Consider the following 13119-nt stretch of genomic DNA (forward strand, 5'->3'; position numbering starts at 1 on the left):
TCAGCTCAACAGTTAAAAGCATTTGTTGCTCATGCAGAGGTCCAGAGTTCAGTTACAGTACCTATCAGGTAGATCAAAAACACTGTAATTCCAACTCCAGGAGATCCAATGCCCACCTCTGCTTCTTGGACACCCAAATGCATATATGCATATAGATGTCTATATGTGTGTGTGTGTGTGTGTGTGTGTGTGTGTGTGTATAAACTCTTTTATTGTTTTTAAACAATAAATAAAATCTTCTTTAAAAAGAGTTTACTTGGGGGCTGGAGAGATGGCTCAGTGGTTAAGAGCACTGGCTGCTCTTCCAAAGGTCCTGAGTTCAATTCCCAGCAACCACATGGTGGCTCACAACCATCTGTAATGAGATCTGGCACCCTCCTCTGGCTTGTGGGGCAGAATGTTGTATACATAATAAATAAATAAAAATAAATCTTTAAAAAAAGAGTTTACTTGGATGGACAAAAGAATGACTGTAATTTCATTGATTTTTTTTTAATTTTATGTGTTTGAGTGTTTTGCCTGCATGTGTGTATATACACCGTGTGTGTCACAGGTGACCCTGGATACCAGAAGAGGATATCAGATGCCCAGGAACTAGAGCAACAGATGATTGTGAGCCACCATGTGGGTGCTGAGAACCAAACACAAATCCTCTATAAGGGTAGCCAGTGCTTTTAACCATGAGCTATCCCTTCAGCCCCACATCTGACTTTTATTTCCTATGCACCAAAGTACTACATGATACTACCCATGTAGTACAGAAATCAGGAGTGAGTGTAATACTGTAGGAACTGATAAAGCAGACCATAGTCATGAGCCGTTTGGTCAAAAACATTCTTAGAGTAATGTAGGGCACCTTCATCACAATCTCCACGTGGAAAGATAAGTATCTTCAAGAAGACTTCGTGCAGAAAATAATGAGTGCTCAATCACAGGGTACTACAAGCCGCACAAGCAAAAGAATACAAAGCTAGAACTGCTTTGTGCTAGGGTCATTGGATACACACCAACTTGTTTCAGTTATTACAGATGTTAGATTGGGTCCATGTTGGACTTCTCTGGGGGTTTGTGGGGCTGTAAGCAAGCAACTGCTGTCAAACCAAGAGTATTCATTCTATGGTCAGTCTTTAAGGGGTGATGGTCACTGATATTTGGTCATGAATGAACTAGTTCTTACCCCTTTGAAGCAAAAGCTGTGTTGTCTGGCAATGGACTATAGATTGAAATCAGTCAAGGCAGAAGACACCTTCAATAGAGACCAGGCACAAGAATTCAATTGTTCAACTCTGGTAAGGGCATGTGCACAGGCCTTTAATTCTCCCCAACCAGGGACAATCACACAAGCCTGGATGTCCAGGGTATGTGCTCGTATGTGCACATATACGCAGGTATGTATACATGTGTGTGGAGGGGGGTATAAGCCAGAGATCAATGTTGGGCATCTTCCTCAGTTTCTCTGTACCTTGTTTTTTGAGACACAGTCTCTCACTGAACCTGGAGGTCACCCATTCAACTAGACTAACTGGTCAGCAACCTCCAGGACCTTCTTATCTCCACCCGCGTTCTGCCTGTTTAAAGTAGCTTAATGGAGCTCAGTTTCTCATACTCAATGTGGAAAAGCCTTTACTGGGCTGTCTCCAAAGCCAGTGTCCTGAGTGCTGGCTGAGCATCAGCCTAGAGTGCCCACCTGGCTGAGTTTATCAGTCTTCAGTCTTAAGCTTCTACAGAGCTGAAATGATCTCTTTGTTGTTGTTGTTTTGTTTTGTTTTTTGAAACAGGGTTTCTCTGTAGCTTTGGAGCCTGTCCTGGAACTAGCTCTTGTAGAGCAGGCTGACCTGGAACTCATAGAGATCCGCCTGCCTCTGCCTCCTGAGTGCTGGGATTAAAGGCGTGCGCCACCACACCAGCACCCAGAACCCCACTATCAATCCCATTGCCAGCAGAGATTAGAAGGAACTTTAACCAGGCAAACTATTCTGAGAGTTTAAAGGTTACCTCCTAAGGTCTGGCCAAGGGCTAAGATTTCCTTTGAAACAGGCAGAGTCCAGGCAGCCTGGGCCTGCTGTAATCATTCGTTGCTTATTTGCCTTTCTTCAGTCTCCGGAACTGCACAGTACGGAGCTAGGTGCAGAAGAGCAGATCTGGCTAGAGAGCATACTGGTGTATGCTGGGCCCCGTTACATGACGGACTGTGGCTCCTTCCCAATCTCCCTCTGTGGGAAGAGGCCGCTAGTTAGTTCCCTGCTACTCAGCCCGAATAACCACACAGAAACTTAATACAGTGATTTAATTAAATTAGTACATTAAATCACTGCTCAGCCCATTAGCTCTAGCTTCTTTTTTTTATTTTTTAATTTATTTATTTATTAAGGATTTCTGCCTCCTCCCCGCAATGCTTCCCATTTCCCTCCCCCTCCCCCGGTCAAGTCCCCCTCCCTCATCTGCTCGAAGAGCAATCAGGGTTCCCTAGCTCTAGCTTCTTATTGGCTAACTCTCACATATTAATTTAACCCATCTCCATTTATTGTATTGCCATGAGGTAGTGGCCTACCAGCAAAGTTTCAGCATGTCTGTGTCCTGCAGGTTCTCCTAACTGCCTTCTTCCCAACCTTCAGTTTAGTTTTTCCGGCCTAGCTAAATTCTGCCCTGCTATAGGTCTAAAGCAGTCCTTTATTAACCAATGGTATTCATAGCGTACAGAGGGAAATCCCACGTCACTCCTCCTGTCTGGTGGTTTGAAAACTCTCTGCTGGGTTGAGTGCCACAAGGCAAAGGGAGTAGAACCAGTACTATTTGCTTTATAAAACCCTAGTGTTGTTAAACAACGAAGAAGTCTCAGTAGCTGTAGTCTTGAAAGCTAAAACTTCATTCAGGAGCAGAAATTATGTTGGAGATCCAAGGCAGCTCAGAGGAAAAGAGATACAAGTTCAAATTGAAAAAAAGAATAAAAGAGAGCATGCAAGATGGTTCAGCAGTAGAGGTGCTTGCTGTCGAGACTTGCAGCCTGCATTTGATACCCTTCTATTAAAAAGTTATCTAAGAGCATGCTAATGAGCATGCACTGTCCGCAAAGCAAACAACTAATTACAGCCTGGGTGGACCTCACAGTGGTCCTGTAGATCTTATCTACGGAGACTGCAGGCTTGTGAAGCTTATCTTACAGGACAAAGTTACAGTGTTTATCAGTCTTCCTTTCCTTCCCCTTTCACGCTAAACATCTTCTTTAGAGGCTGAACTTAAGAAATTATATGAACCAGCTGCTCTTAATAAGGCATTAAGAGTTGACTGTACATGAGCACCGGAGGGTTTCTGGGAAGGATTACATGGCTGTGGAAGAATATGAACACATCCTAGTGCCTCCTGCTAGGAATCAACATTGAAAGATGAAAGGAGGAGGCTGAGCAGATCAGCACATGGATTCCATCCACATCACTTCATTAACTGCAGATTGTTAGCTCCGTGGTGAAGGAAAATGCTTACCTATACTTATATGAAGCCTGGGTTTGGTCCTTAGGACAGTTGCAGAGGAGTCATTAGCAATAATTTGCAAACTCTAAGTGGAAAAATTCTAACATCAGTCCAATTTCCAACTTTTAAGTCATATGTGTATGGTTATTACACGCGCACACACACAAACACATCACATACATGATTTATTATTGTTGGAAGAGAGAGGGACTCATCACCTAGCTCTGACTCACTATATAGACTAGGTTGGTATAAAACTCAGAGATCCACCTGCCTCTGCCTCCTAGGTACTGGGATTAAAGGCGTGTGCCACACCATGCCTGGCTTATCAACAACATTCTTCACATCCTTTTGAGACAGGGACTCTCATTGGCTTGTGATTCATCAAGTTTACACTACCATGCCCAACATGTTAAAACTTTTTTTAAAAAATTGTACTATAATTTCATCATTTTCCCCTTCCCTTTCCTCTCTCTAATCTTTCCCATGTACCATATCCTTTTCTCCCTCTCAAAAATCATGGTCTGTGTGTGTGTGCATGTTCCTAAATTATAAATACAACCTGCTACTCCTTTAGTGTTACTTGTATGTATATGCATGATTCAAAGCTGATCATTTAGTACTGGATAACCAATTGGGGGTTCATCCCCTGGGGGAAACTATTTCACCCACTCCCAGCATTCCTTGGTTGTCTATGGGTGGGGCTGTCAGCATTCCCCCTTCAGTGTTAGCATGTCTTCTGGTGTTTATACTTATAAAGGTCATGGCTAGGCGGCCATATTGTTGAAGCATTATGTTTTAAGCTTCCCTGTCATTTCTAGGAGACAGTCACACAGATTTCCTGGTCCTCTGGCTCAGATACTCTTTCAACTACCTTTCTGCTGCCATGTTCCCTGAGCCTTAGGTGCAGGAGTTGGGCTGTAGTTGTATCAGTCGGAGCTAGGCCCCCTCCTATCACTTGCTCTCTATATTTTGACCAGTTGTTACTTCCATCTGTTGCAATGAAAAGCTTCTTTGATGAGTGGTGAGAGCTACACTTCCCTGTAGCTGTGTATAAGAATATTTAGAATACAGTCAGGAATCAGGCGGGTTTAAGAAAATGACACTGGCAGGTTGTCCTCTAAAATCCTTGACCTCACTAGCCCTGAGTTGTCTAGATTTCCATTACCAAGCCTAATTTTCCTTTGTTGATCAGGTCTTAAGTCCAATTAGAGATCTGATGGTTACCACCAATATATGAGCACTACTCTTGCACACTTAGGGTTATTGTGCCATGCTACTCATCATTGGGATTCACAGACCTCACAGCTAAGGAAGATTGCTTCCCTCCCTTGAAGTTAACATAGTACCTCCTGGTATAGGAAGGAGGTGTGCAAGTCTATCAGGTCTTGTGTCCGAAGTACATGATGTCTTCAGTAGTAGGGAATTTACCTTCAGCCTCTGGGAAACAACCAAGGGCAACAGCAATAGTCTATAGAGAGAATTCTCATGCTTTATATTTGTTAGTCTATTTGTGCTCAGTATTTTTCATTTGGGTTGTAGATTCATGTTTATACAGCTAGCACAATACTATATCAACTATCTCCCGACCCATGTGTGACCTCTAGCTCTATAGCCTCTATATATCCATCAGAATTTTAAAACAAGTTGTTGAAATCTAAAGAGATCAAGTTAATGGAGACTGTTGTCACATACAATTATATATTATTAAATGTAAATTGTCTAGTTATATTCATTAGCAGCTTCCTCACAAATGTCAAATCTATGATCTACTGAGTATATTAGTTGACTTACTAAACCTTATCACATTGAATTTTGAAGATTGGATTATGACTGTTATATTAATACTTACATAGGTAAACACGAAAAGGATTGCATGTAATGCTATAACCAGATCTTGGACCCAGAACACCTCCACTTTTGTAAACTGGTGTCTACTTACTGTACACATGTGCGTATTGGCTTTAGGTTTCCAAAAACAACCAGAGTGACTACAACAATGATTTTTTAAAACAAGATTGACACTAGGATGTGAATTTGATCATGTTTGAGTATATATGAAATCAAAGAACTGGGTATGTATTTAGGTGAACTTGTAGATATTTTAGTGTATGCACATGTATGTGTGTACATGTATGTGTGTGTGCATGTGTGTGAATGTATATGGAGGCCAGAGGTTGATGTAGAGTATCTTATTCAACCCCTCTCCATTTATTTTGGGGATCAGGGTCTCTAACTGAACCTGGAGCTCACAGGTTGGCTGGCCTGGTTGACTAGCAAACCCAGAGATCCTCCCTTCTCTGCCCCCCCCCCCCCCCCGGCACTGTGATACAGGCATGTCTCATACTGGGCTTGGTTTCTCACCTGGTTTCTCATGCTTAAATTGCATCATTAGACTGACTGCAGTATTGCCCCTGTCACAGAGCTTATGATATATTTTATAAAGAAACTTTGAGAAAATTAGTATTTCAGATAGGTCTAATTTACCTATGTAAGCCAGTTGATTTTGGTGATAGATTTATAACTTAATTGAAATACATCTTAAAGAATGACATCTACAAATAATTATTTTGAAAGCATGACACAAGAAGATTCACATCAATGTTTAGTTTGTTTGTTTTAGATGAAGTCTTAAACAGTCCATGTTGACATGAACTTGCTATGTAGTCATCCAAGAACTTCTGATCCTCCTGACTCCACCTCTCAGGTTCTGGAACTTGTGTGAGCTGCTGGTTGTTGTTGGGCTGGAGCCTGACTCCCAGGACCTGGACATGCTGGGCAAGCACTCTAGCACCTGAGCAATATTCCAGCCTTTCCAGCTATGCTTTATCATCCAAGATGACGGCAATCATACTCACCTTTCATTTCACACTCTCAGGAGAGATAATTCAAATTTTATACTCATAAAATTTTCCTTTGTGAAGTATACAATCCAGTAGTTTAAAGTACATTCAGTGTTGAGCAATAAAATCCAGTAACATTTGAATGATTCCAAAAATAAACATTAACAATCAATTCCCATCCCCTCACCCCAAATCCTGCCTGACAACATGCACTTTCTGTCTTTCTCCCTATTCTGGACACTTCATAGAAAAAGAATCTTCAAACATGTGACCTTTGCAGGTGGCTTTTTTGACTGACATGTCTTCGGTTCATCTCTGCTGTTCTGTTCACTAGTACCGCATTCCCTTTCACTGTTAAGCACTCCACTGTACGGACATACTACATTTTGTATAAATCCTCCTACATGCATTCTCCCTTCCTCCCACTGCTGGTTTCTTGATTCACCTTCCCATCTGGGCTTCAGTGAACTTACAACTTTATCTTGAGGTTATCCCATACTGTAATGCCCTTCTGGTTCTTTCCTCCACTTCCTCCTTCTCTTCCTCTCATCTCTTCCCCTCCCCCTCTTCTTTTCAAGGAAGCTTCTATGGGCTCTATCCTCTGGAGATTCTTGCCCTAGTGTCTGGTTCTTCCTTTATCCAATTTAATGCAACTAAGTTGTCAGAATTGAATCATTATATTCAGGCTCACAGCACTCAGCAGGCAGCTAGAGTAAAAGCTATCACCAGGAAAATGAGGCTAAGCAACAGCACTGATGTTCAGGGATGTATGTGGGAAAAGAGATGGCTTCCCAAGTAGAAAACCAGGTTAGACTGAATGGCACTGTTGGCTATCCAAGTGTCACTAGCACCTCCTCTTTTATTTACATCCAATCTGTTCTATCTTACCACCTGAATATACCTGCTTCGTCCATCTCTACTCTCAGGACTCAGTTTAGAGCAGGAGCTCTAGCTCTAGTTCAGGGACATGCCACATCCTATGCAAGGCCCCAAGTTTGATTCCCAGCGTGTTAGTACCTCACACATACTTAAGAGTGCACACGGGGCGGGGAGGGGGGGGCAGGGAGATGCTCATTGTAGTTTATCCCTTGGCTTTTCTCTTTCTCCTCTTTGTACCAAAACTCACTTCATAGCCAATGGCCAACATACAAAACATCATCTGTTGCTGTCTATTGCACACAAAGCTTCCAACCAATGACACCTTATGCATTACATCATTTCAGTCTTCTACAAATTCCAGAAAAGATACTTCCCTCCATTTTACAGGTAAGGAAAACTAGGCTGACAGGAGTTTAACAGCTTGTTCAAGGCATGGAAGCTAGATTTAAATCTAATTCTCATTTCAAAATCCACCTCTTGATGTCCATCTTTGTCATTCATCTCTTGCCTCTACACAAATACAGCTCAAAATCTGGGCTACAAGGAAAATAATCCTCTGCCCTAGACTCAAACCCTAAAGTCTTCTATCCATACTGTGTTTCCTGGCCTCTCTCTCTCTCTCCTTGTGTCTACACCAGGGTTGACAAACTGCACCCCACAGACCATAGCTTGGACTAAGAATAATAACATTTTCCACATTTCTATGTTTAAAAGAGAATTCCAGGGAACAATTTTATGACATGAAATGCAAGTTTCAATTTCCAAGCAATCTTACCAAAATTCCAGACTCCATTTCTTCTTATTACTATGGCTAACTTCACATCATAACAAAAACAGAATCCTTATGACAGACTATGTGGCTTACAAAGCCATAAATATCTAAGATTTACAGAAAAAAAGTTTACCTGTACTCCTCAAAAGATGTGGGGTCCCCTCTATGTTTTTTAAATTATAGGAATGCAAAGCTGGGGGAATGGAAATGAAGCCCATTCCCTGAACTGGAGAAACTTGGGTAGGGTGTGAGGTGCGGTCCTGGGAGGATCCCAGGTTTCTGTGGGACCCGACAATGCCAAGATGGCAGCACAAGCTTAATCAATACCAGCCACTCAGTTCCTTTATATTTTCAAAGCTCAGTGGAGATCTGAGATAACTTCCTTAAGCGTCTAAGACTCGTAGAAAGCAGTGACAGGTTTCAAACGTTAAGAGTCAGATTAGTATTTATCTGCACAAAACTCAAGTCCAAGTATATCAAAGACCTCAACATAAGATCTGATACACTGGACCTGGTAGAAGGGAAAGTGGGGAATAGCCTGGAACACACTGGCACAGGAGGCAACTTCCTGAACAAAACACCAATAATGCAGGCACTAATAACAACAATCAATAAAAGGGACCTCGGGAAACTAAAAAGCTTCTGTAAGGCAAAGGACGCTGTCTTGGAGAAATAAATCTTCATCAACCCTACATTTCACAGAGGACTGTTATCCACAACAGACAAAGAATTTAAGAAACTAGACATACAACAGATTATCCAATTAAAAATGGGGTATAGGTCTAAACAGAATTATCAACAGAGGATTCTCAAATGGCCAGGGAATGCTTAAAAGAATGTTTAACCTCCTTAGCCATCAAGGAAATATGAACCAAAATGACTCTGAGACTCCATCTTACATTTGTCAGAACGGCTAATATCAAAAACACATGTGACAACTCATGCTGGAGGGGATGTTGAGCAAGGGGAACACTCCTTCACTGCTGGTGGAAGTGCAGACTTATACAGCCACTTTGGAAGTCAGTGTGGTCGTTTCTCGAAAAACTGGGAGCTGATCTACCTCAAGACCCAGCTATACTATTACTGGGCATGTATTTAATGGACACTCCATCCTACCACAAGGATACTACCTCAACTATGTTCATAACAGCTTTATTTTGTAATAGCCAGAACCTGGAAACAACCTAGATGCCCATCATACAAAGAATGGATAAAGAAAATGTGGTACATTTACATAATGGAGTATTACTCAACTGTTAGAAATAATGACATTATGAAATTTGCAGGCGGATGGATAGAACTAGAAAGATCATCCTGAGTGAGGTAACCCAGATCCAGAAAGACAAACATGGCATGTACTCACTCATAAGTGGATATTATCTGTAAAGGATAAATAAAGATAAGTAACAAGGAGGGCTCAAGGGGAGACTCACGAATCTCACTGTAAAGGGGAAAGAGAATAGATATTGAGGGTGGATGGGAAAAGGGACCTAGATGGGGGGTGAGGGTGGGAACAGGAGAGATCAGGAAATAGAGGGAGAGAGTACTGAACGAGAAAAATGGAATCTGGGGGTGGGGTGGGAGGCATTCCTGGAGCAAGCTAGAAACCTAGTACAATGGAAATTCTCAAGACTCTATGAGGGTGACCCTAGCTAAGATTCCTAACTAGGAGGGAAAACTAAACTGAATGCTGGGAGAAAAAAGGAGGAGTCAGTAAGATACCATGTAGCCACCGCAGGAGACAAATGCTCTGGAACCTTGCTGGTAAATCACAAGCCTCATGGTAAACTATAAAATAACAGGAATGTGTTAATTTAAGATATAAGAGCTAACTAATAAGAAACATGAGCTAATATGCCAAGTAGTGTTGTAATAATATAGTTTCTGTGTGGTTATTTTGGTTCTGGGCAGCCAGGAATGAACGAGCAGCCTACACCAACAAGGATGGATAGGGGGAGCAGAGAGGAGGAGGGAAACTTGGAGAAGAGGAAGAAGGGGAAACTGTGGTTAGCATGCAAATAAAATTAAAAAAAAAATAGATGACAGGGTCTACTTTGTGTTCATTGTGCTAGAATGCCTTCCCAGAAAACAGAAGATCATGGAAACTTAACATCTAATTAGGACTCTAGGTACTCTTAGAATCCTCAGAAACAGCCTACATCAAATAAAAGATCAGATTTAGTGGATTTTTTTCATATTCAAAGCATCACTAAACACAGCTTATTTAACTTTCATAATAATTTAGACAAAGAATTATATCCCATATTTTTATAAATTATAAAATGGTACTTAGATAACTCAGATTTATTACACTATGCCATGGAGATTTATAGATTACCTCCCTGGAGATGCAAACTGTAACCTTTTTTCTCCATATCTGATTCAACCTTGGAAACAAGTCCTCATCATCCTCTCCTAATTAAATCATTTCAAGATGACTCAGTCTCTTCAGTTACAAAATGTGGTCACAAAAGGTATTCAGCTTTGTCAGCATGGAAATACAAACTAAAACCAGAAAGTGGTGTCATCACACCATGCAATAAAAATGAAGTTATACCACACAAAGATGTGCGGTAACTAAAATTTATGCACCACTGGCAGGAGCAGAAATCACTGGAATTAGAAAACTGCTTTCTATCTAAATCACCATGCTAGAGCTGGCTTATATTTTTAGAATCTGGGGCATCAGTTGACATCTCACTAATAGTATAAAATTGGAACAAAATGAGAACAATGGACAGACATCCCGAAACAGCAGTGACCTAAGAGCCGGCATAGCACTGGGCACTGTATGTCAGAGCTCTACATGGACATGTCCTATGCCTAGCAAATCCATGCCTAGCAAATGTCCAGGAGAAATGCCTACATAAGAGGCTGGGGAGATAACTAGTGGATACAAGCACCTGCTGTTAAGTCTGATGACTTGAGTTCAATCCCCAGGACCCACAACGTCAAAAGAAGGCGTCAACTTCTGACCTCTATACATGTGCGTGCACACAAACACATACACACACAAGCGCAAGAACACACACAGAAGTAAAAGTGTAATTAAAATGTTTTGGAACTGTCTACATACATTCACTAAAAGCCACAGGTAAGCAATGTTCCTAGCAGCACTAACTATGATAGCTTCAACCTGGAAACTCAAATATTTATAAACAGAATAAACCGCCATGCTCTTTCAATAGAATAGTATGCAGTGAGAAGAAACACTGCTACACAAAATTACCTAGATGAGTCTCCTGATCTGACACTGAAATGAAGAGTCAAAACTGAGAGGCTCTGGGCCATTCCATGAATATCTAGCTCAAAGCAGCCCAAACTCCTCTCCAGTGTAAGAAAAAGAGAAGTGGTTACTCATAGGAAGAGCCAGGGTATGGGAAGCACAAGTCCCTTTAGTTCCATCCAAGTGCTGGCTACATAACAGTGTTCACTAGGTGAAAATTCACCAACAAAATGCATCAAGAAAGGGAAAAAAGAGCTTTGATTTCCTATCTTCTACAACAACTAGGAATGAGGATCAAACCATGAGGCTGTAATTTGGAAAGAGAACGTAAGAAACTCTTTAGCGACTGGGGATACAGCTTGGTCAGTAAAGTCCTTGCCACACAAGCATGAAGACTGAGTCCAGATCTCCAGCACCAGGGAAAACATTAGTGTTAGGGGTGGGAGGTCAGAAAGAGGAGTTCACTGACCAGGAAGCAAGCACAACTGATGAGTTCACATTGTCTCAAACACGGACTTCTAGCATACACATACACAAATAAAAACCTTCTTAAAGAAAGTATGGCCTTGAGGTTAAGTAGTTTTTAGATATGACACCCCTACCCCCCCCCCCCCAAAAAAAAAGATGTGCGAAAAGAGGTGGTCCAGGGCTTGCCTAACACTTACAAAGCCCTGGGTTCTATGCCCAGCATTGCCAAAAAAGTGGGATGGAGATGATTCAGGTCTCTGCTGACAGGCACTGCTAAGAGGAGGAAGGCAGTTCTATATTCAAGGAAACTGGAAACATGTATCTAACAAAGGAGCTGTGTCTAGAATGCATCTCCCTAGTCTGGAAAAGAAACTCAGGACTTTATATGATGCTGTTACTAGGCAAGACTGAGTTATGGTACAAAGGGCTTCTATAATGGCACTTTTTTTATGGACACTGGGAATTTTATTAACCACACCGTTTATTTTCCCACTTTTTTTTAACTGATACTCTAAGCATTTTCTAATAGTGATGAGGATAAGGACGGGGCTACTCTACAAAGTACTGTGAGAATATATAAGTCCGTCATGAAGAATCCCATGTTTCATGCATTGAAACAATACTTCACATTTGCTTCTAAGAGCTAAAATCTGAAGAAGAAAAAACTTGCTGAAAACAACTGGGGGATGAGTTTGTATATTACAAAGTACCCGAAGACAGAATACAATGCAATCATAAAGAGTTAAGCCATAGAAGAATATTTATTGATATGGGAAAATGTTAACAATATACTTCGATATGAAATGTACAGGATAAAAAACAGTATATATACTTTAATACCATTTTTATGGAAAGAAAAATAACCATATATACAAAATCATGCATAAGAAAAAAATAAGAACTGAATACACCATTTATGGTTATCTCTTTAGTGAACTGGATGTGGTTAAAGCTTTCCCAATACACTGAACCTGCCCTGCACACAGTATCTGCTTCATCTGTTCTGTGATTGGTTTTAACTAATTTCCTCCCAGCAGCCTGTATCGAGGCACACAGACACCTCCTTATGCAGCTAATGCTATCTATGCCCATCAAAGTAGATGCTGCCTATATAACGGGAAGACCATGTTAACTAAAATAATACAGAGAACACCACAGCAGATGCCTGGCTACAGAAAGGTATTATTTGGAAAACTAGAAAATTCTCTACAAATGATTTTTCTCTATTTTAATAGAGAAAAATATGTTATCATTATTTTGTATTGATGGTAAGTGTTAACTATGTATTTTCTGGTATTAGAACTGAGGAATTTGGGAATTTGGGATATCTCCTCCCATCTGAAGAGAAGAAGGCTAAGGAGCCCAACCCACAAAACAGTTAGTAATCTTATAAAATTAAGAAAACAACATTTTTTAAGTGAAGGAAAATGAGGTCAGAGATATAAAAAATGTTTTGTCTTCTG

Source organism: Microtus oregoni, unplaced genomic scaffold (genome assembly GCF_018167655.1).
Source record: "Microtus oregoni isolate MIOR12 unplaced genomic scaffold, Mior012 000166F_ref0000362, whole genome shotgun sequence".
NCBI lineage: Eukaryota > Metazoa > Chordata > Mammalia > Rodentia > Cricetidae > Microtus > Microtus oregoni.